The sequence below is a fragment of the Lissotriton helveticus genome, chromosome 1_1 (assembly GCF_964261635.1).
Source record: "Lissotriton helveticus chromosome 1_1, aLisHel1.1, whole genome shotgun sequence".
Taxonomy (NCBI): Eukaryota; Metazoa; Chordata; class Amphibia; order Caudata; family Salamandridae; genus Lissotriton; species Lissotriton helveticus.
This window is the reverse complement of record NC_136057.1, coordinates 1,413,439,034-1,413,463,744: the sequence shown is the minus strand read 5'-3', so window position 1 is coordinate 1,413,463,744 and position 24,711 is coordinate 1,413,439,034. Positions and strand designations below refer to the sequence as shown.

Below are 24,711 nucleotides of genomic sequence, written 5' to 3'. Positions count from 1 at the left end.
AAAAGGGGTTAAATTCTTTCAGTGAGTTAAAATCACAGTTAAAACACTTTTTTAATATTAGCACAGATGTTTTCTTGTGAAAAATCACTGTAATATGCAATCTGAGTCAGCAAATAGTGTGTTTTTTTCTTGTCCTTTTCACTAGACTGTGGGAATGATATGTAATTTGACCATTACATTTCATGAACTTGTGAATGCGTTTTTATTAGGGCAGTAGTTCCAAATAACGTGTTATTGGGCCATATTTTTTTTCATTGTCATGGAAAAAACAAATTTATATGTATTTTTCTTCGGGTATTGCAGCAGCAATGCACGGGACGCGCACTCGTCTACAAGTCCAGTAAAGAAAGGTCATCAATCAATAAATACTGCTGTATCTTATTATTGAATCCCTATATCCGAACAAGCCCAACGCGGTTCAACGTAGATCACGCCTTAATCACGGGTAGGGTCGGTTTGGGGACACAAACCATTTACTGGTGAATACACAACTGAGGCAAAGGACAAGTGCCATTGAACAGTTCATTTGGTTACAGAGAAAACAGCAGACATCTTAGAATGTGTAAGTACATCACACTCTGTATTAGAAAAATACAGTCTTTGCCTGCACGAAATGAGAATGCATTGTCAGGCTAGCTAGTATTGTAACATGACCATTAATCAAACACTTGGTTATGTTGTATGTTCTCATAGTGCAATACACCATTTTGTGTTAACAAGTCAGTGAAACCAACCCACCCCCCAGCAACCGGGATATTCTACATCAGAGGGTGCTCTGAGAAAGCAGTAATCTGCTGTGTGCTGTTTAAAATGTATCTAATTGGGATTCTGCACTTCGTTTTTTGGCCAGGAGAGGGAGTAAAGTTTCATTCAAACAGTATTGTTAAAGGACAAGTTTGTTAGGCCTTTACCTGCAGAAGTCCAAAGTGTGGATTGAGCCTGTCTGTCGCCTATGAGATTTCTGAATAGAGCAGCGTCCCAGTCCCAGCAATGACAAGAGTAATAATTAGTATTTATAATCCAGAAAAATATGTGGTGGCTGAAATGCCTCCCACTTATCCAGCAATCAACGCCTAATGATACTGTGACCACCGACTTTTGAGTGAGCGCCACTATTTTGGAATTTGACTCCATTGAAACACAGATTTATGCGTGTTTTTGACCAGAGTGCATATTTACGAATGCATCATTGGTCACCGGTCACAGTATCATTGGGCATTGATTGCTGTATAAGTGGGAGGGGTTTCAGCCACCACATATTTTTCTGGATTATAAGTACTAATTGTTACTCTTAGCATTTTTTAAGGGTAATTCATCTGTATATTAAATCTCCTGAAGATGGTCTAGCTGATATAGACAACTTTAGACCGAAACGTCAACAACCACACCTATTCTTTGCATCACTGTATAGAAGGTAATAAATATTCTTTGTTTACCCTGGTCACGTTGCCTTATAATTATTTTCAAAAAGATGTTCACAACTGTAACGATGACGTATATGTAACATCAAAAGACTGTAACTTCTGGTTGCATTGTGTATTTTACGATTTATCTTTTTGTACCCCCTACAACTTCTGATCAATATAAATTTATTTTCTGAATACATATACCGTATTATAATTTTTTCTTTGAAGATTTGTTCATATGTAAATAATTAGAATTCCCTCGCCACGTTCTTCCACCGCAAGATCGCCGATATACACGACAGCTTCAGCACCGAGGCTCCGTCTCCAGCCACCATACCAATGCCCCTTACCACCACCCTCAACGCGTGGACTCCCATCAGCACTGAAGACACCACCCACGTGATGAACACCATCCACTCCGGCTCACCCTCTGACCCATGCCCCCACCACATCTTCAACAAAGCCGATATCATCATCGCACCCCAACTCCGGAACGTCATAAACAACTCCTACACATCCGCCACCTTCCCAGAGAGCTGGAAGCACGCAGAAATCAGCGCCCTACTGAAAAAACTCACAGCGGACCCCAAAGACCTCAAGAACTTCCGCCCCATCTCTCTTCTCCCCTTCCCTGCAAAAGTAATAGAGAAGACCATCAATAAACAGCTGACTGCATTCTCAAAGCGAACGGATCCCTTGACCCATCCCAGACCGGGTTCCGAGCCAACCACAGCACCGAGACAGCCCTCATCGCGGCCACCGACGACATCAGACCCTGCTCGACAACAGGGAAACTGCTACTCTCATCCTCCTAGACCTCTCAGCCGCCTTCGATACCGTCTGCCATCGCACCCTAATAACCCGCCTCCACAACACTGGGATTCAAGGAAAGGCCCTGGACTGGTTCACCTCATTCCTCTCCGAAAGAACCCAGCGATTCCGCCTCCCCCCTCTTCCGCTCCACGACCACCGCGATCATCTGCGGCATACCCCAAAGCTCCTCGCTCAGCCCTACCCTCTTCAACATCTACATGAACCCCCTCGCCGCCGTCGCACGCAAACACAACCTCAACATCATCTCCTATTCCGGCGACACCCAGTTGATACTCTCCCTCACCAAAGACCCCACCACCGCCAGAATCAGCTTCCAGGAAGGTATGAGAGATGTCGCAGAATGGATGAAGCTCAGCCGCCTGAAACTGAACTCAGACAAGACAGAAGTCCTCATCCTAGGACCATCCCCATCCGCCTGGGATGACTCCTGGGGGCCCACAGAGCTGGGCACTGCACCGACACCCACGGACCACGCACGCAACCTGGGATTCATCCTAGACTCCTCCCTCACGATGACCAAGCAAGTCAACGCCAACTCATCCACATGCTTCAACACCCTGCGCATGCTCCGAAACATCTTCCGGTCGATCCCCACCGGAACCAGAAAGGCGGTCACCCAGGCCCTCGTCACCAGCCGACTGGACTACGGGAAGACCCTCTACGCTGAAACCACGGCCAAACTACAGAAAAGACTCCAGCGCATACAGAACGCATCCGCACGACTCATTCTCGACATCCCTCGCCACAGCCACATCTCTGCCCACCTGAAAGACCTGCACTGACTCCCCGTCAACAAGAGGATCACGTTCAGGCTCCTCACCCACGCACACAAAGCTCTCCACAACATGGGCCCCGAATACCTCAACAACCTCCTCACATTCCACACGCCAACCCGCAAGCTCCGCTTCGCCAGCCTCGCCACCGTCCCACGGATTCGCAGAACCACCACCGGAGGAAGATCATTCTCCTACCTGGCTGCCAAGACGTGGAACTCTCTCCCCGCCCACCTACGATTGACTCAGGACCAACTCACCTTCAGAAAACACCTCAAGACCTGGCTATTTGAGCAGTAGCGGCACTTTAGTTTGCCAACATTGAATGCAGCAATTAAGGCAAATATATAGATTGAATAAAGGCAGCATATTAACTCTCCCACCGGTAAGCTCTGACTTGATGTCATCCTTTCTTTACTTCTCAAATCAGCCAAAGATAGGTTTGGGGGGAATTCATCAAAAGTGAGCTTTGTTTTCGACCAAATTGTTTTTCCACTCTTTTCATGTTTATAACAAGTTCATAACATGGTCAACAGGTGAAATGCAAATTACTTCCAGGGTACATCGTTTTAATTGTAAACTGGTTAATTTCATTGGTTCAAGATGAGTGCTTGGTATTAGTTGGCATGCTGTGACAAAGAACCATGCAAAGTGCCTTAAAGCCAGAATTATAGTGCGTAACAAAAAAAACGAGACATACTCTTAAAAGTTCACCTTTCACTGCAAACACATTAGCAATGGTGTGTTTAAAAAGTGCATGCATAGGTTTGGTGTGAGCACATACCAGTTGACTGATTCTTTTGTGCCTGTCCAGCGAATTATTTCTCAGCAAACAAGCCAACGGTCAGAGACACAAATTGTACCTGCTAAGGAGGCGAACATGCTTTAAGATTCAAGTATGTCACCTACCCTGAAAGGCCCTACAAAGCGAGTTGTACATTCTGTTGAAGTGAGGGGATATGGTGTAATAAATCCTGGACTGAGTAATATAGTGTGATGGTGTTAAAAGCATCATACATTAGTAATCAGATGGTATTGGCAATGTGTAAATATCTGAAATAATACATGTTTATTGACCCAGTCGTAGCCTTTATAATTAATATCACATTCATCTTGTGGTAAGAGTGGAATTCCTTGCTTATCTAGAAAATGTCTGTCAGGCCCAACTAGTGTTACACCCACACCGTGGACTCCATCTGTGTTTTCAAGACTTGGTTATTCTCTTTTGGTCAGGACCTGATTTCTATCTCTTGCTCAGGCTATTTTTCCTTTTTCTCTCTGATCACACCGTCATGCTTTGGTTCCTTTTGCCTGTAATTTTCAGCCTGTGGATCCCCTTCGGGCAATAGTTTATCTCTCTTGCTCAGGCATTGGTGATTCTTTCTACTACAATGTACAGCCTTTCTCACTCAGACCCTGCTCTTTCTCTCTTTCAGGCAGTCATTTCTCTTTCTCACCCTATCTCCCCAAAGCCTTTTACATTTTTTTTTATTCAGAGCCATTCCTGTTTAAAAACATGAATATAGACATAATTGCCAGCTGGCACCAGACAGAGAGAATGAATAACACAATATTAGTCAAACAATAATAAGCCAACAGACAGCATATAGCCAAGAGAAAAATTACAAAGAAAAATGATTGCAATTGAACTGACCGATAACACACACAGCTACCTCTCATTAGAACAAGCCCAGATTCTCTGAAAATGGTTAGCTGCTTTGGGGTCTCTCTGACGTTTGATATAGCCAGCTCGAATTTGAATATTTAGCAGATAAGTGCCCACCACTCCATTACCTTTGGGGGACATGGGATATCCATGTCCTCACAATACACAACCAGGCTGCAGTTATTACAGTGGGCATCAGTGATATACAGCTATGGTTGCTCTTGATTGTATGAGCCAGCATAATCTGCCCAACAGATAACTGAAAAGACAAACCGCCAGAGGATAGGGGCTCATATCTGCCTATCTCCCTGATTAATTCTGATGTGAAGATTTTCGCAAAATATTAGATACTCGTCTAGCTCCATTAATTCAGGATTTGGTTTCACTGCAACAGCATGGTGTTGTACTGGGCTGGGACACCGACTAGCCATATAAATACAGCATTTGTTCTATTCCATGTCGCCGACAGAATGGGTAAAAGGATCGGCATGATTTTATTAGACGCGGAGAAAACCTTTGACAGGGTTGAGACTGGTTGTGGGCAACAATGGGAATCCTTGGCATTGGTGGAAGATTTATGAAGTGGGTACAATCCTATAGCCAAATTAGTTTATGGCAGAAATTCTCATCTTAATTTGGTATTTTTTAGTGGCACCCGGTAAGGGTGCCCGCTCTCTCCTCTTCTATTTGCACTGTATGTTGAGCCTAACTTTAAGTCTCTCCTACTCAAGCAAGGGATACAGCCAGTGATATCTAATGATTTTGATCTTAAAGTAGCAGCTTATGCTGATGTGGCCATTTTTATCGCAGATCCACTGGCTGCTATTGGATTAGTCTCCAATGAGGCCAATAAAGTGTCTTGAGGGTATTATTGGAAGCTTTGTATGGAGTTATAGGCAAGCTAGGTGTGCCCTCCGTTTTCTGAAATTGCTTTGTGATGAGGGCAGGTTCCACCTTTCTGACTTCAAGCTCTACTTTTGGGCAGCTTTTGCTGGCTGTTTAAGTAATTTTCTTACTGGGCATGAGCGGATCTGCCTAATTTGGGATATCAGCTGACTTTGGGGCCAGATGCAAGGTTTTTTTCTTGTAAGAGTCTCTGTTTCTAATTACTACAGAGTCAGTTTCAAGTTCATTAATGATATTGTCTGTATTTGGAGGGAAATCTGGTCTTGTAAAGCGCCCGAATCACCCCCTGAAGGGTATCTCTGCACTGTTCTAATTACCACTTATCTGCCCTAAACAAATATACGCCACTCTAGGGAAATCCGATGTTTCTGTCTATTTTCCATGACGCTATTGGCAAGGCATGAGCAAGGGCAGGGGTCACCATTGTGGGACAATTGTACGACAGTAATGAGTTTTGCTCTTTTGCCTCTTTACGGACTTCTTACAATCTCCTTCACCAATTTTTCTTTAAATAGCTACTGTTGCGTGCTTTCTATGTGGGAATAAGGATGAGCTAGCACTTGGCGGTTTTGATTTCCTTTCTTATTTATTCAGGGCACCCGTTAAGGTGTCAATTAGAGCATTATATCAGATCTTTGGCACCTATAATACTGATGATGTCTCACTGCTGGATTCCAAATGGAGTAGGGTGCTTAACTTAGAGATCTGTCCAGATGAGATATTGGGTGCTAGGGAGATTATCGACTGCCCTGTTCATTCTGTAAGTTTTTTTTTTTTTGCAGAGTTTTATATAGCGCGAACTAGAACCGAACCGAATCAGTTATCAGAGCGCTTTACATAGCACCAGTTACGTTACATGAGGACACACTTTCATTTTAGGCACGGGGAGATTAAGTGATTTGCCCAGAATCACAGGGGGTTTTTGGCGTCGTTACCGAGACTCGAACCCAGATTCCGAGGTCGAGCGCCTTAGCCGTTAGGCCAACCCCTCTCCCCAAGTTGAAAGCTACAGCAATTTAAGACCCATTTATATGATCTATACTCTTGAAAGGATCTGCGAATGGTCTCTCAGACAAGGTTCGGATAAGAATTACTGCCCAGAGTCTGGAGCCCCGGCAGTAGATATAGTGCATATGTTTGCTACTTGCTCAGTGCTGCAGGAATTCTGGATAGACGTGGTTCAGCTTTCAACATCATATTTCAAATTTAATTTTCCGTCTCTCTTTTTTGGAGCCCTGTGTTCTCTCTCACTCTCCCACCCCACCTCTCCCTCTCTCCCACCCATCGTCCCCCTCTCTCCCACCCTTCCTCCCCCTCTCTCCCACCCTTCCTCCCCCTCTCTCCCACCCTTCCTCCATGTGCACCCTTTCCCAACCCTGTGAGACCCTGTGCCAATCTACCTCTTGGACACTGTCTCCTCCACTCACCCGCCTCTCTGGGGCACTCTCTCCTGCATGCTAGCATATCTCTAGGGTCTTCTTCCCTACCAACACCCATCTCCTGTCGGGTCTATTACGCCTCCCTATTTTCTTGTTGAGATGATGCTGATCCACAAGCCATTTCCCAACTGGCTGCCTGACATCAGGCCCCACTGGCTGCCCGGTTGGCTGTCTGTGATCAAGCCCCACTCACTGGTTGTCCATGGTTAGCCCCCTCTGACCTTGCTGCCTAGGCCCAGGGCCTACTGGCAACTCAAACGCTTTGTTGGAAAGACACCTCTGGCCGTGGATGCTCTGTGTTGCTTGGGTCCCCTTGGCAGAAAAAGTTGCTAATAAAAGAAATGCACCTGGATTCATGAGCGTTGGTTTATTCAGCTGGCATGCACATTTTGCATCCTATCTCAACACATGGCTCTTTTGCATTAGGACTGAAGGCATTGCCCCTGAACATGTGCACATCTGTCTAAAAAGAATTCCACTTCAATGCCAGAGCTGGTGGGCCAATACATTAACCATGCCAATACTTTTATTCTTTACATACTTTTTCATACTACCGTACTAAGGCTGACACTTTTAGTTTTCTTATCGTGTCATATGCTTGCAACAGATCATGAAATGCTAGAATACCAAAATCAAACCTATTTCCTTTGCTAGTGCTTATTTCATCTTGCTGTACCTTAACCACTACGAAATTGCACCTCCTCTTTTTTAAGGCCCTTTTCAGATGTTACCCATTTGCTATTATTGAAGGATCACATTGGAGTAGTCCTTTTTAGGTCTAGCCTAACCCAGCGCATGCGCTGTTCAGGCGAGACTTTTAGTAACTGGTTCAAAAAATGCTACCATGGCCGGCCTACAGCTTGCGTGCATGTGCGCGCGCTCATGAGCAGAGGTGCCATATGGCTTTCCTCGCCATGCTCATTAAGCGCATCGCTCGCCGCGCTTGATCGCGATTGCGATCACTTTCGCGGCCACTTTGATGTTCTCAGTGTGCCACTCCTCCTGTAAGCCCTGGCGCGAGCTCCGCCCCATTTCTTTCACGGCCGCCTCACTTTCACGGCCGCGCAGCCATGGGCGTGTCTGTAGCAAACCTCCCTTGTGCCTTCAATCGGGCCTTTACCCGCTGCCTTTGTACACTTACGCAATCCACCATATGGAGTGTTAGAGCGCCCGCACACACACAACTCCAGTGCTTGTCTACTTTTTCAGCATGTTCATTATGGTCTCAGTAATGCTGCTGTCCCCGGCTTACAGTCGGTCTTCCCCCGATGCCAAATCATTGTGAGATTAAATTACACGCAGCAATGATTCCCACTTTGAAAAATCGTCTTTAATGAGCGGACATTCGCCAAGGAAAATGTTTTATGTATGTGTACACATGTAAAGTGAGGTGACCTCTTCCCTGCCATTAGTGGATGAATTCTAGAAATAACACCCTCCGCCAGGTGTCCGGACTCGAGGCGCTAGCTATGCGATGATGAATCTGCGAGGTTCAGGTTCTTGTTTCCCGCAGATATAAAACTCCACCGCTCGCACCCTCCAGCCCTACATATTTAAGCCGTGTTGCACGTTTCACTTTTGGCGTGCCTGGGGTTGATTTCTCCACGGAAGTCGCTCTGTCTTCACTGCAGCTCAGGAGGGACTCGTGGGATCGGTTTATCACCGTAGATGGCTGGTGGTCCCACACAGCCCCGGCCCTTGGTGCCACGCCCCACCCACCACAACCACCACCACAGGTGGTACCTAAAACTCCATAGAAATGTCAAGATGTGATCTGCTCCTGGGAAACCGTGGGTGACAGAGACTCAAAACACCTAGGGCACCCCGCCACACTCGTCCACAGAAACGACTGACGCCACTGAAGGACACGTCCCTAGAGGCATTAATCAGGAAAGAAAAGCTTTACGAACAATCCGCAGTTTGAGATTGTTCTGTATTGAGAGGAGAGGTCGTGTGTGTTTTCTTTGGTCTTTGCTGCTGGAACACAGCTCCACAGCAGGTGCAGTAACTCGCCGAGCATCGTACCTGAGCAGCCTCCGTACAATCCTTCTGTTGGTGGGCCTTTGTTCAAGACACCTTCGCACACACCCTTACCCCTGCTCTTCATCAAGTGCATTGACACACTGAGCTGTCTGAGTAGGCATTCATGGCAGGTGTAGGGCGTAGCATCACTACAGGTCATACACAGATGTCTGCAGCAGCTACACTCACTGTCTGAGCGCAGCGCTCGAGGGGAGGTCTCTGCAGCAGGTGCATGGACCCACTGCACTGTATTACTATTAGTGTCACCGTGAGCTTGGCAGTTAAGCCTCTTAAAAAGCAGTTGTGAGTTAATGATCCGTTAAAGGCGCTGGCTGGAGCCTGTTTCTCAAATTGTAACACGGATTGCTCCTTTAGGCGTCTCCTTGGTGAGAAAGGATGCGTGTGATGTGCTCTGAGACGGTAAATCTGTTTTATCACGGCTGCTACGAGCGTGTGCTTTCTTTCTAGAGCAGAAGTGACTAGAAATAGTGACACATGCAGCGCCGGCCTCTAACAGCACCGATCGGTGCCTCCACGGGGCTGGTTCAAGACCGAGGGCTATCCACCGCGCCAGGGCCGTGTTCACTGACAGGGCACCACTGGTGAACTGTGTGTACCGCAGTCAGCGCCTCGACCCACATGGGTCCCAACTCACAGGCTCACGCATGAAGGCATTCGATATTCAAGAGACGCTAACGCAATCCTGTTTTCGGTGGATACTGCGCTGGCGCAGCTCTGACATTACTGCTCCTCAGGGCCTTACTCCATGCTCTTCCACACTTCTGCCCAGTCATGGACTCATTCTGTGCTCACTCAGGGTTCAGCAGAACCGGGAACTCACGCTAAGCTCACTCACGCTCCAGCAAAACCGGGAACTCATTCTACCTTTACTTGTGCTTCAGCCGAACTAGGAAATAATTCTATTTTAATTCATGCTTCATCAGTACTGGAAACTCACTGTATGCTCACTCACGCTTCAGCAGACCCAGTAACTCACTCTGCACTTAGTGGTACTTTGTATTAAGAAGAAATTCACCCTTCTGCAGAACCAAGAAGTCACTCAGCGCTTAGTAACACTTTTTAGTAACTCGCGCCCTACCTCTCCCGCCACGGATCTGTAGGCCCGCTGTCTCTCCAAGTGTGACCCCTGTCTTTCTCCGCTAGCTTCTCTGCCTCTCTCTAGCCTCCATCGCCCTTGTAATGCTGACCCCCTCTGTCGCATCCCGTAGTCCCTCGGTCTTCTTCTTTGTTGCGTCTGTGAAACCTCTGCCTTGTCCCTCTCTGCATTGCTCCCAGCTTGAATCTCATGGAGTTCGAGCTTTAATTTTGATTTGTAGACTTGAAGTATTTTTAACTTTTCATATTAAATGGCCATATACGAACATTCTAATCTTGTAAACAAACCCTCTGTCTCCCTGTGGTTCCTTTCTTATAGGTTGCCTATGTTCCTCACCCTGTACCCTCTCTACTCTACGCACACCCCGCTCCACCTGAGTCCCCTCACCTGTGCCATATGCCCCCTCACCAGCAAATCTCGTTTACTACACCCGTATTCCTGCTCCACCCGAACAACCCCCTCCACCCGTACCTTCCCGCTCCTCAACCTGTGCCCTAGCCTCTACTCCGACTCTCATCCTAATTCACCTGTTCCCGCCCACCGGCACTCTCCTGTACTCCTGCACACTCCATCCCTCCAACCGCACAGCTCAGTGCACATCCGTACCCCCTCTCTTTATCTACATCACTAACACGTACACACGCCCTCTCCTGTGCTCTCCCTCCGGTCACACTTTCTTCACATCATTACCTTTCTCCCCGGCGAGGACCGCCCCGTCAGTCTCCACATCCCTAGCTCCCTATCGCTTTACTTTCACTTATCTCGGCCTTTGTCCTGCCGTCTGTCCATTCGTCCACCCGACCAGCCATAGGGATTCAGCTATCCATCCATCCATCCTCCGTCCATCTGCTTGCCTGTCTGTCTGCCCGTTCTCTCTTCCATCTGTACCTTCTTCTGTCCGTCCATTCATGTGCAACTCTCCACCCATCCATTCCGTCTGCCTTTCTCTCTTTCCATTTATTCATCCACCTGTCCGTCCCTCCTATCATCCATCCATACATCTTTATTTTGCTCTGGGTAATTATGACTTTCATTTGGATGGTGTATTCGAGGCTCGCGTTTGAGTCTGTAAAATATGATTGTTCACTTTTACTCAAGGTATATTCACATTTTATAAATACTTATTTAATATAGCATAGCAAATAGCCACATGATTCTTATGAATAAAAGATACTGTTTTCAGCAATCCATCAAAGGGTGTGCACATCACCCTTCTATGAAATGTTTAAAAAATTGACTTTCCACATTAAAAGCAATTCTTCCTGCAGTGTTTGCTCAAGCTTGCGTCCTAATATTTCAAATGGCCTACTGGACATTACATTGTGCATAGGCTAGAATATCACAGTTGTGCATGCTCCGCATCAAATATATATGGAGATGTGGCACTGCAGCTCTAGGGAATAAGAAATTAGCTGATAGGATCGCTGTACTAAGATATAGGCTCGTTTGTTTAATAACTTGAGTGTCCAGCCTCCTTAGTTTCACGTTTGCTACTGATTACCAGACATTATTCACACATACCTTTTTATTTTATTTTTAAAGCAGCTTGCTGTAATGCCTATTCACTTACTGGTCTGATCTTGGCTGCATAGATTTATTTTATATGATTGTGGGTGACTATGATAATCAGCTTTGGCATAGCCAAGAGGTCCCAGCTTTGGGACCTCGTGTTTAACCATGCAACAGTTAATGTTGTTGCCCCAAGGATATTGTGCTGCATAACTAAATACTTATAAGGTCCCAAAAGCGAGACCTATTGGTTATGCCAATGCTTGTTTCCAAAGGAAATTTCACAGCATGCCCAATGAAAAGCCATTTAATGCATCTCTATGTGCTGTACACTGCAAACAAAATCTGTCGTGGTTTCCAATAGATTAGGGGGTGGCTACGTGATTTTTCATAGGATTGCAAAATGTGCTCATTTGAAAAGGTCAGAAATTGCATCCTGTTCTGGTCCTTAAATTTAAAATGTCTATTGGACCACATTTCATCTGTAGAGGTGAGAGGGGAAAATATGAAAAGGATCCATTGAAGTTAAAATGCTCCCTTTTCCAGTTGTGCTAATAAGTGGTGGGTAGTTGTAGTTGGCAGGGTTCCACTTTCCTTTCAATACGTTTTTGGAGAGAAAAATTGTAATTCTTTCCAGTGTCTTCCCTTGAATGCATTTTGACTGTAATTCCTTATTTCTCTGAGAAATGCTTTAGCTCGAAACTTTGGGTAAATGTTACAGATTTATTACTGGGAAAAGATAGATCCATGTGAGCTTTGGACTTCCTTCGTGTCGGCAGTTCAGTTTAATTTCTCAAAGATTTAAAGCGTACGTAAATGTGTATTGGAGTAGAGCAAGGGTCTAGATTTAAAACGTTCATAAATGTGTATTAGAGTAGAGCAAGTGTTTAGTCTCCATACCTCTGGCGGGCGAAATGATCAGTCTTAGGATTTTGGTGTTGATTTTAGACAATCTCTAGTTCACGTTTATTAACCCCTTCGATGCGCATGACAAAGCCAGCTCGCCATGGGCGTTACCTACGCTACGCGCATGACGAGCTGACTTTGTCACGTAACGCGCGATTTTCAAAATCTCAGCGCGCAGCGGGAAAACCCGCTAGCGCGCATGCGGTTAATATGCTTGCATTCATATTGATGTGTCTTAGCAATCTTCATTAAATTGTCCTCAGAGACTCTGCAACTTCAATTTGTTTCCCAATCTTTTGGAGATCTTGAACATTTTGATTGTAGTCCCATCTGTCCTCCCAACATTTAATGGGATTGCTTTCCTAAACAAAGATTGCATTAATGTTTTTTTTCTTTGAATGTGTATTTTGGGGTTAAATGTGTATGTTTTCTTCTTTGTGTATACTGCGTTTTTTAAAATTAGTATAGTAAGGTCACTAGATATAAAATTGCTGATTTATCACAGTCAGCATGCTTTTCCAACATTTTTCCTTCAGATGGTGGAGCAATTCTTCTTAATCTAAGTAGTCTGTATTTCCAGTACAAAGTAAACACCACAAGGAACTGGTTATTGGTGATCACTTCTTATTCAATTCTAAGGCTGACACACACACACAATGCCAGAACCAGTAAAAATGTGCACCAGCTTCCAAAATGCACTCTCATAAGCCAGTGCAAAGCTTGTAAACCCAGTCATTTCTACAAATGATGGGAAGGAGAAGGCCCCGACTGCTGAAAGGGATACACACTCCAGCAGAGTGAGGCAAACCACCCTAATGTGGTGTCTCCTATTTACAGAGAACACTCAGCTCAGTAGAATGATAATAGTAAAAATTAGCTGAAAGAATATAGATTTGACCTAACTCAACTCACCCAACCTCAGTAGGGTAAGCTGTCTCCTGCCAGTCTCAGCTCAGCCTTTTGTTTTGGGGCATACCAGTTGTAGATTGCTTTGTGATATCTTCTGTGCAGGCCAGGGGCTGCTCCCAAGGACTTTGTAGCCAGAATAGGCTTAACCTTGTGCATGGAACAACTATCACCACCGAAGACACCGCCACAACCATGAAGAACACCCACTCAGGAGCCCCCATGGACCCCTGCCTGCCACACATTTACCACAGAGCCGCCGCCATAGCACCCGAACTATGCCAGATCATTAACGCTTCTTCGAATCCGGCATCTTTCCCGGCGACTGGAAGCGGGCAGAGGTCGGGCCCCTCCTCAAGAAACCCTCGGCTGACCCGGCGGACCTGGAAAACTACTGGCCCATCTCTCTCCTTCCCTTCGCAGCACCGAGAGATTCGTCAACGCCCAGCTGACAACCTTCATCAAAGAGAACTCCATCCTCGACTACTCCCAGTCCGGATTCCGCAGCTACCTCAGCACCGAGACCGCCCTCCTCGCTACCACCGATGACATCGCATGCTACTCAACCGGGGCCACACTGCGGCCCTCATCCTACTAGACCTCTCTGTAGTCTTCAACACCATCTCCCACCGCACTCTTGCCGCCACACTCCACGACGCTGGCATACGGGTACTGCCCCCGACTGGATCCGTTCCTACCTCACCGGCAGAACCCAAAGGATCAGACTCCCACCATTCTTCTCCAAACCCACAGAGATCAACTGCGCAATACCCCAGTGATCCTCGCTCATCCCCACGCTCTTCAACATCTACATGGCCCACCTCGCCACCATTGTTAGACAGCATGGGCTCAGCATAGTATCCTACGAGGGCGACACCCAGCTCATCCTCTCCCTCACAAAGAACCCCAAAGACACCAGACTCAGCTTCCACGAAGAAATGAAAGATGTCGCAGCTTGGATGAACTACAGCTGCCATAAGCTGAACTCTGAGAAGACAGAGGTCCTCATCCTTGGACCCTCCTCCACCGCCTGGGACATCACCTGGTGGCCTTCCGCCCTTGGAAACTCACCCATTCCATCAGAACATGCCTGTAACCTCAGCATCATTCTAGACTCCTCCCTCACCATGACCCGCCAGATCAACTCCGTCGCCTCCACCTGCTTCAACTCCCTCCGCAAGACCTTCCAGTGGAAACCCCCGAATGCAGAAAGGCGGTCACCCACGTACTCATAACCAGCAGACTGGACTACAGTAACACATCTACGCCGGAATCAATAAAACCCTGCTAAACAAGCTCTAAACCATCCAGAACACCGCAGCCAGACTCGTCCTCGGAACCCCACGACACAAGCACATGATCCAGCACCTGCGAGACCTCCACTGGCTCCCCATCGAGAAGAGAGTAACCTTCAAGCTACTCACCCATGCCTACAAATCTCTCCACAACATTGGACCCAACCTCAATGAAAAAGTCTCCTTCCATGTACCCAAAAGCAACCTCTGCTCCGCCGACCTCGCCTTGGCAGATACCCCACGCATCTGCAGAACCAGAGCTGGCGGAAGAGCCATCTCCTACGTTGCAGCAAAAACCTGGAACAAGCTCCCAGTCAACATCAAACGCTCCCCCACTCTGCACACCTTCAGTAAGAGCCTCAAGACCTGGCTCTTTGACTGATCCAGAGCTGCACCCCTGCGCCTGAAGACCCTCACTGGTGAGTAGTGCGCTTTATAAACCCCTGATTGATTGATTGATTTCATGCTGAATGCAGTGTCTTTGAAGAGGGTCTCATTGATATTTCACATGGTCTCCATGTTATTGTTACTTGGCAGTTGAATTCCTTGTGGCTGGCACTTTCTGTGGCAATGTGTCAGTCAGTCTTGTCCTGTTTATTGCAGGCTGGCGGTGAACATCATGTTGTTGATTATTCACAGTTGCATTTGTTTGTGGGATTGATTTCTACTTGGGTAGTAGAGATCAAATTTGTGTAAACTGCCAAACTCTGCAGACTCGTTTTAAAGATGAGCAAGAGTAGTGATATTCCCATAAGAATTGTGAAATAGGGTAACAGATATGGGATCGAAGAGGGTCTGTAACTAGGCTTGTGTTGGTCCTGATTGACCCGTTGAGTAGTGGTCATGCGACCTTATTTTGGAATGAGTTACTAATGTCTGGAGATTGAGATCTTGTAAATGATATTTTACTGTTGTATGACGCTGGTTGTAGTGATCACATTGACTACATTGACATTCTACATGGGATGAAATGATCAGTGTAAGAAATTAGATTATTATTGGAAGTGGGTGATCACTCACCATAAGGAATAAGCATAATCCATTCACAGTGAACCCTTAAAGTCACTAACATGAGTTCAACCCTGTAGTAGCTATGGCACAGAGCAGACTTACTTAACTTGGGGCAATGTGTAAAGTATTTGAGTTTCAAAACAGTATTTAAGTTGAAATGAAAAACATACATGCAATATCATTATGAATGTTCATAGCCCTCACCCTGCATATGCAGTGGCAATCAGAGGAGTCCTCTCTGCAGGGTCAGGTCAGCCGGTTTGCTTCTTTTAAGCATTTCACAACATTTTCACGCCTAATCAGTTGCTGTGTGGTGGCTGGCAGAAGTTGGAGAACAAAAGCAAACTTATTCTCCTGGAACTACAGTTACTTTTCCTTCATATTTTTATTGAAGTTAAAGCACAGAGTCATTGTTACAGTAGTACATTTCAGCCCAGTTTTCGTAGATTCTATTACATCAGTTTTCACATACTACAGATATTTAATGAATTGGAAGGATCACTGTTTTGATTTTTCCTCATCGCAATGTCCTCTGTTGGAGAAGTGCAGATTTCCCCCCTAAAAGCATTCCACCCCCTCCCCATTTTCATATATATCTCCATCCCCTACTGGCGGTTGCCATTAGGTAGTTATAGTTAGGACCTAGTTTCCATAGGAAATCCGCAACATTCTATTGGGAATAACTTTGGCGCCGGTTGATGAATCTTCGCAAATTTCTCAAAGAAGATGGCCCACTCCTTCCCTGAAAGTTTTGGGGGATTCGTCAAGTGGGGGTGAGAAAAAAGGGGGTCCCAAAACGTGTTTTCCCCATGTTATTTTTCCATAGGACGATTAGATACGGCTACAGCCCGAACCGAATTACAAGAAATTTGGCAAAATGGTGGAGTCTGATTCGCAGATCACGCTTTTGCTGAAATTGTGGAAATCCGTCCAGTAGTTTTTGAGAAAATCAAAAGAAAAAATTATCTATATCTATAAGCGCGCACCGTGCGCGCACGGTGCCCGAATCGGGTGTGCGCGAGCAGAATTCTGATTTGCTGTTAGACGTCTGTCAACATTCTAATTGGTGGAAACCAGAAAGTGTTGCCCGCCATTTTGTTACTCCGAGGCAAAAGAGAGCCCATAATAAAAGTTGAGAACGTGAAAAGGGGGCAGGGTAGAGACTCCCTGATCCCCTAGGCCTTCTCAGGGGGTCCCTGAGGGACCCCGAAGGCCCCCAAAAATATATATATTTTTTTTTTAAATCGCGGGGTGCGCCCACGTTGCACGCAGCCCCGAGGCAGAAGTGAGTCAAAAACAAAAGTGGAGAACGTGAAAAGGGGGCAGGGTAGAGTCTCCCTGACCCCCTAGGTCTTCTCAGGGGGTCCCTGAAGGACCCCGAAGGCCTAAAAAAATTTTTGGGGGGAAAAAAAATCGCGAGGTGCGCGCGCGTTGCACGCACCCTCGAGGCAGAAGCGAGTCAAAAACAAATGTGGAGAACGTGAAAAGGGGGCAGGGTAGAGACTCCCTGACCCCCATAGGCCTTCTCAGGGGGTCCCTGAAGGACCCCGAAGGGCAAAAAACCCCTGTTGGTGAATGAGTGGATGTGTATATAGATGGTGGAATTACTGAATAGGTTGTTGTAACTGGTATTGGTATCTCCATTTTTTTGAAAATTTTAGTTTCTATTTTTGAATGTGTGTATCAAAGGTTATATTACGCTGAGAGGAGGTCTGCCACTCTTTCACAAGGATGATGTCATCAGTGATGTCATTTGAGATGTCATCAGTGATGTCACTGACCATGTCATGAGTGATGTAATATGTGATGTCATTAGCAGTGCATTGCGGGCGCGCGAGTTATAGTTAGCTGAACTAACTATAACGGGGGAATTTCAATGGTTTTGTATGCGTGAAATGTCCAGCTAACTATAACATGTGTGAAACCTATGTTTTTTTCAGTGAATATATATATATATATATGTCAAGAACTTCGTTGCTACACCAGGAAACTGGAAGTAAAAAACGAACCGGACCCAACCAGGTATATTCAGCGCGTATTTTTATTCGTGCAACCTCTCGTCCGCCATATATATATATATATATATATATTTTTTTTTTCTACAAAAGGAGCGGCACAACCAGATTATTTTTTTTGAAGCCTTTTAATCAGAGCTTCACCCCACCAACGTGTTTCAGCCACACAAGGCTTTGCTCACGGTCATATGTATATATATATATTCACTGAAAAAACCTTAGGTTTTATATATATATATATATATATATATATATATATATATATATATATATATATATATATATATATATATATATATATATATATATTTTTTTTTTAAACACACTTCACCATTACATTGGATTTTTAATAACTCTTAAAATAGTGGTTTAATTATGTTACCAGCTAGTCTCATTCTTGAAATAAAACATCAGGATTTTTTTTCTGTTCTGGTTTTCTACATAAGACAGCTAGTCCTGCCACTGTGAAAAATAGCGTTTGGGTGCTAGTCACTGTATGGACAACTTAACATTAATTTCTATGTGTTCTACTTTTAAATACCATGCACTCTGCCTTTTTGTGACGAGGGCTACATATGTATGGCATAGTAATATTTAGAATGGAAGTTTTAACCTTCCAAAAGGGTTTATTTTGATAGTTCGAATTACAGTTTTTACACTGCTACAGTCTGGCTACATTGCATGCCTGAAGTCATGTTTTACACTATCACTGTAGTAGAGGGCACAGTAGATGCTGCAGTTTACTAGTCACATTTGACTTACAGTCCCTAAATAAGTTAAATAATCCAGTTATGAATATGCCAGTTTGACCATATTTAAAGAAGGAGCACAGTACCCATTGTTAGCAAGTGTAAAAAGCACAGAGTTCTAAAACCAGCAAAAATGTAAGGTCCAGCAAAAGACAAAAAATATTGGTTGACAACATTTCCTACAGCCTGTCCACTGGTAATGGATGAAATGCTGAGGGGTGGTGAAAAGTTGTGGCACCAAGGTGTTTTTTTAATTGGAGGGGAGGCGAAAATTTCGTGGGCTATAGTTGCAGTGGTAGCTAGATAAACTTTGAGAGAAATGCTTCCACACTACACACAAGCATGCCCATACAACACACTCCTGGGAAGCTAGGGGTCCCTGTTGTAGAGACATCACAGATTTAACAGGATCAGAAGAACATTCTGTCAATCTGCTTCCTACAACTTAGTCTCTCCATAGGCAGGCAAGGAGGCAGTAATTACAGATAGTACTGAATAGTTTAAATGTTTACAGAGAGCAACAAATCATTTGCACATTCCCCAGTGTGATCACGTTTGGAGGTCATTGGGCAGATACAAAGCACAGGGCAGACCAGAATACACACAGTGTATCAGGATGCTCTCAACTATTATTGAGGGACTTTGCTACTAACTCCTTTACAATCTTGCATTATTATTATTGAGGCCTTTTTCCAATGGAACTTGTCTTGCCACATATTGTGGTTGTATTGATGACTTTGTTGCTTTTCTGTTTGTCATACTCCAAATTGGGTTAGCACTGATTATTCTTCTCATCGCTTGTGTAACTGGTTCTTGTGAAATTGTATTCAGGTTTTCTTTGAAGCACTTGAAGTATTACTTAGTAAGCCTTGATTATGCCAAAGCTATCTCCCAAACCAAGGAAACTATGACTTCAAAAGCCTTTGGGATTTATCATTGCTTTCTGTCAAAAATTGGCTGTAACATGCCCTTTAAAAGTTTAGGTTTCAAATTGCCATTTTTTGTAATCTCTTGTGCAAAGTGTTTTTATAATCTGCAGTGTCACATCTTATTTCTAGAGTGATTCTGACACGCATTTCAGTCTCTAGAAGATGTCTGTAAAGACAGTGTTTTAATATCTAGTGGCGGCTCTTGCAATATTTGGTTTAACATTGTCATATCAGTGCATTTTCTCAATCTTTGGTGTAATGTATGCTCATAATTGTTTGAGCTCAGTGACTGCTTTCACACAATATTTTGTGCAATATGTTCTTGTTGCCCCTGGGACATTACTGATAATTTCTACATATAATATCTCCACAAAAGTGTTGGTGTTAGTGGCGATTTAACCACTTAATAATGCCCTTTAAGACTTGGTTGCACCATGTAGTGTACCCCCTAAACCATGGTATTTTATTGGCTATTTCTGTGGTCTGTCTAGATTGTGCTGATGGTTGCTGATGTCTTTTGTCATGTAAACCTTGGGATTGTCCAGTGAAATGTGTCCTTATAGGGCTTGCGTTGCTTCCTGTACTTTTTCCTGAACCTTTGAATAAGGCTTTTTCAATTTTCATTGACCTTACTGGCTTTCCCTTAGTTACCTGAGCTCAAAAGTATTTTGGCCCCACCCCCGTTTTCATAACTGAGCTGCCTCCACTAGCTGACCTCATCACAGACTTCAGACCCTAATTCTCAATCCAAACTTAATTGCTGCCACATTCTGCTAAAGGAGCGTCACTACCTCTCCGGTGCATTGCTTTGCTACCTTCTCCTCTCTTTTTTTGTTTAAATCTGTTTGTTTTCCAAAAAGGTTTCGCATATACATTACACATACAGTTTTATCAATGACTATGTGAATTGTTGCCGGCATTGCTAATAATATATGTATGCATATTGTGCAAACTACTTCGTAACGTCATAGAGTTTGATAATACAGGGCTGATAAGTATATAGGAATTGCCATTGGTGTACACTCACAGGCGCCACATTTGCAAATTATTTTTGTAACAGAACAATTCTACAAAACTCAACATCTCCGATACCAGAGGAGCAGAACACCAACCGGGCACCTGCCCAAACCAGGGCTTAATGGACTGATGCCCACCAACTAATGCGTTAATGCAAGGGGGCGAGAGAGCAAATAAGAGCAACCCGCTATGGAACCCCTTCAATTATATTGAAAATAACTGGTACCGACTTACTGCGTGAACTACGTCTAGCATGTTGCATCTGGGGTAGGTGGGGACCCAAACCACAATAATCATTAAGCCTGCGGGTAAGGGTAGACCCTTGTCATTTGGCCAAAAGAGATGTATCTAGCTGAAGCAAAAAGCTAAATTTTGAACAAAGAGTGATACCCACAACTTAAGGAAGACCCTACAAGACAAATAGAAGGAGAGATTACAAACAAATTTAAATCTGGATTGGAACAAGGAATTTTAGGTCCCAATGAATTTGATTTCCTCAATAAAATACACCCAAGAATTCCAGTCATTTATTTTCTCCTCAAAATTCATAAGTGTCTCACACAACCACCAGGAAGACCGATCGTCTCCGGCTGTGACTCTGTGTTGGAGCCCATCGCAAAGTATGTAGACGTCTTCCTAAAACCTTTATAAAGTACCATCTTATCTAAAAGATACGACTGGCTTCATAAATAAAATCGAAAGTCACTCATTTGACCATGGTCTTCAGTGGATGGTACCACATTCTATGTCGCCTCATTGTATACCCAGATTCCCCACAAAGAAGCTCTCCAAACACTGGAATACTATTTGGAAACCAGGCAAAGGCCCCACAGAGTCCCCACTGAGTTTATACTTGACCTAGCAGGAATAGCTCTAAAGAAAAAATACTTTCAGTTTTAGGAAACATTCGTTATACAGACCAAAGGGATTGCGATGGGATGTCCCTGCGCTCCAGAAATGGCTGTGCTGTTCATGGCCCTCTTCGAGGACAAGTTTATTATCAACCACAATCCATTCAGCAAACATATCCAACAATGGTACCGGTACATAGAAGATTTGTCTGGTGTCTCTGGAATGGCACAGAAGAAGCTCAACAATTCCTTGGTTGGCATAACACAAGACATCATGACGTCAAATTCAGTATTACAAAAAGCAAAATGTGCTCGGTTTTTCTCGACGTTGAAGTCATTCCATATGAACAAAAATGGATGACTACCTTACACCATAAATCAACTGACAGGAACACAATTCTTCACTACCAAAGTTCCCACCCAAGACCTCTATGGGAGAACCTCCCTTATGACCAACTACTACGGATCAGAAGAAACGGTGCAAGAAAAGATCTTATGATCCACGCAGCAGTACTCTGCGACCAACTTAATGAGAGAGGCTACCCCAAAAAAATATTCAAACATGCGACAGAAAGGGCATGGTATACGCCACGAGAAGAACTGCTCATTGAAAAAGAAAAGAAACCTTTAGACAAACTAGTTTGTCTCTCCACCTTTGGCCCACACACCAACAAATTCCGCCAGATGATTTTTAAAAATTGGCATCTCCTCACGCAACTGGAATGCCCACTGGAGCTACCAATGTTCGCAATGAAAAAGAATAAAAGCATTGGACAGAGAATCATTCGGGTAGATCTTACATCAAACACTAAGAAGAAAGAGTTAAGGACGCAATGGAACTTAAAACCCATTGAGGGCCATCATAAATGCGGCAACTGCTCCGTTTATGACAGCACTATTGAAGGCCATGAGTTCACGCGTGATTAAAAAAAAAATGGTTCCACAAGTTCTCAAACTGTAAAACTAAAAACCCAGTTTATGCAATCCAGTCCCCATGCCCTAAACTATATATAGAGAAAAAGAACCAGCAAGTCAATCAAAGGATTGTACAACACCGCTTCAGGATAAAAAGGCAGGTACGGAAGGCTCCTTTAGTGTCAAAGTTTATTGAAAATCATTCGGAAAAAGATTCTGTCTGAACAGTGCTATCAGCATTAAAACAATCGACACGAGGTGGCAATGTTGAAACTATGCTTTTGAAAAAAGAGGCATATTTAATTCTGAAATTCAGTTGTACCCAGAAAGGACTACGGGCCAGGTGCATCAAAGGGTTTTGTCCATTCTGTGTCATTGGGAAAAAGTGTTCATGCATATGGCCCTAAATGAAATGTCGGAATTAAAGAAAGTCATAAATTAGCATCACACCCTTTTCTTAAAAATGTGATTTCATTACCCCAAGTGGAAAGTATGATTCACCAAAGGTAAATGTCAAACTACACTTTCCAGACACTATTAAAAGAACTACTTCCTGTGCTAGGATTCGCAGCAATGTAGCAAAGCAGATCCTATAAAACTACACCTCCCAGAAAGCACCAAATGACAACTTCCTGTTTAAGAATAAAAAAGTGCAGTATACCGGAAAAGCGGACTAGAAGGATCCAGCTGGCAGCGAGAGTGAGTCCCACAAGAAACCCGAAAAAAAGTGTGAATTTCAAAGTAAGTGCAAAGAAACTCTTCAATAACCTGAAGCCCCAGTCAACACGCCGTACAACCGACAGCACGTTTCACTTTCCCGTTTCAGATTTTAATCACTGAGCGAGACTGAGACCATGTAGATCAGCTCTCGGAATTTGGATACAATATGACTACGCAAATGAAGTCTCCCAGGCCTAACTCTTCTTATCAAATGCACTTCAATCAAAACGAAGACATTGTGAAACAATGTAACTTCTTCATTCCCACAGATTTTCTTGAAATAAATCCCAACATTCAACGAACTGGCATTTCTTGCCTAACAAGTACACAGTGAAATCGAGAGGCCCACTGAGTTCCATAATACGAACGGATTCCCAGCGTACATAAAAGAAAGCGAATAGCGAAAGCCTTCCACTCTGCCAAATGCAACCAGTATTTAACATATACCCGAACAATCCAACATTGCGTATTCATTTTTTCAGATTGCTTGTAAATCGCATACTGAACCAACGAAAGAAAACCTATTTTGCAGTTTGGAAGATCAATCACCAACTTAATCCAGGTACTTTAGAACTTTATTAAACACTGAAAACACAGAGCTAGAGAGAAGGGGCACACAACACTGAATATCATTTCTCTTTATTAATTACAGATTACACCGTGTCACTGCCCTGAAGATAATCCCTTGAGTACAACAGGAATTTGAAACGCATCTGCACCTTCTTTATTCCATGAGGGAGATTAATTAAATTGCTCACAGAATCTGTAGAGGGACATTGTACATTGATTTATCACCACAGACATTAAACTTTCTCCCCATGGAGAGCATCTCTCCAAAAGAAGATACCTATCGTTTTTTTTAGAGTGCTTGTTTGTTTACTTTGTTTAAATTACAGACTGGTGTTATTCAATAAATGATTGTATTGCATACGCATTGATAAATGATTGTATTGCATAGGCATTGAATTCATGCACAATTGTTTTATTTTAACAAATGTTTTGTTAATGAAAGTTCTGAGTTTTCACTCCTTTGTACTAAATAGTGTATCTTTTTAATTCTCAGACATATTGAAATTGTTTAAAAGTCTCTTGAAAATGTGTAAATCATGTTGTCCGATATCTGCAGTGTCACCTCCGACGGAGGTACTGAGCCCAGTTGGTAAAAGCCATATTGCAGTTGAATTTTCATCACTGGATGAATGAAGTGACTCTGTATCAGGGCTTTGGTAATATGACCTCTCTGCAATTGCCGGTGCATGTTCCAACACTTGGCTGCGCTCCGCAATCATTTGCTCCAGGTCCGGTGCAGCCCAGACACCGGGGGACCGTCTCGTCGCAACACCGCGTCTCCGGCGTTGGGTCTTCGCGCCCACAGCTGTTGCCTCAGTGTCAACCTTGACCTTTGATCAGCATGGGGGCCGTATGTTTCCAACCATCTCCATGTGTCCTGCAGCGAATTAAGTGCATAACTCCATCTGCGACTACTTAGAGCCTGGCTGGGTAAAACAGCACGTATTTCTGGGCTAATTCACTGAGCCTGTGTTTCACAACAGGGAATGCGCAAATTCGTTTTTAGACCACTACAGTGTAGCTTCGGAAAAAATAGGACATGCGTATTCCCCCCCTTCTAGCTCTGGAATCTTCTGTCACAGTAGTGCAGCACCACAAACACCATAGGTTTGGACAGGAGCCAGGGGGTGGCTGTCACGCCGGAACATGATGGGT

At 44.2% G+C, this 24,711-nt stretch overlaps 1 protein-coding gene across 5 annotated transcripts in view; it reads left to right on the top strand.

Moving 5' to 3' along the window:
• SMARCA4 (SWI/SNF related BAF chromatin remodeling complex subunit ATPase 4) overlaps positions 1–24,711 on the top strand; it is a 778,095-nt gene that overhangs the window by 14,216 nt on the left and 739,168 nt on the right. The window lies entirely within an intron of this gene.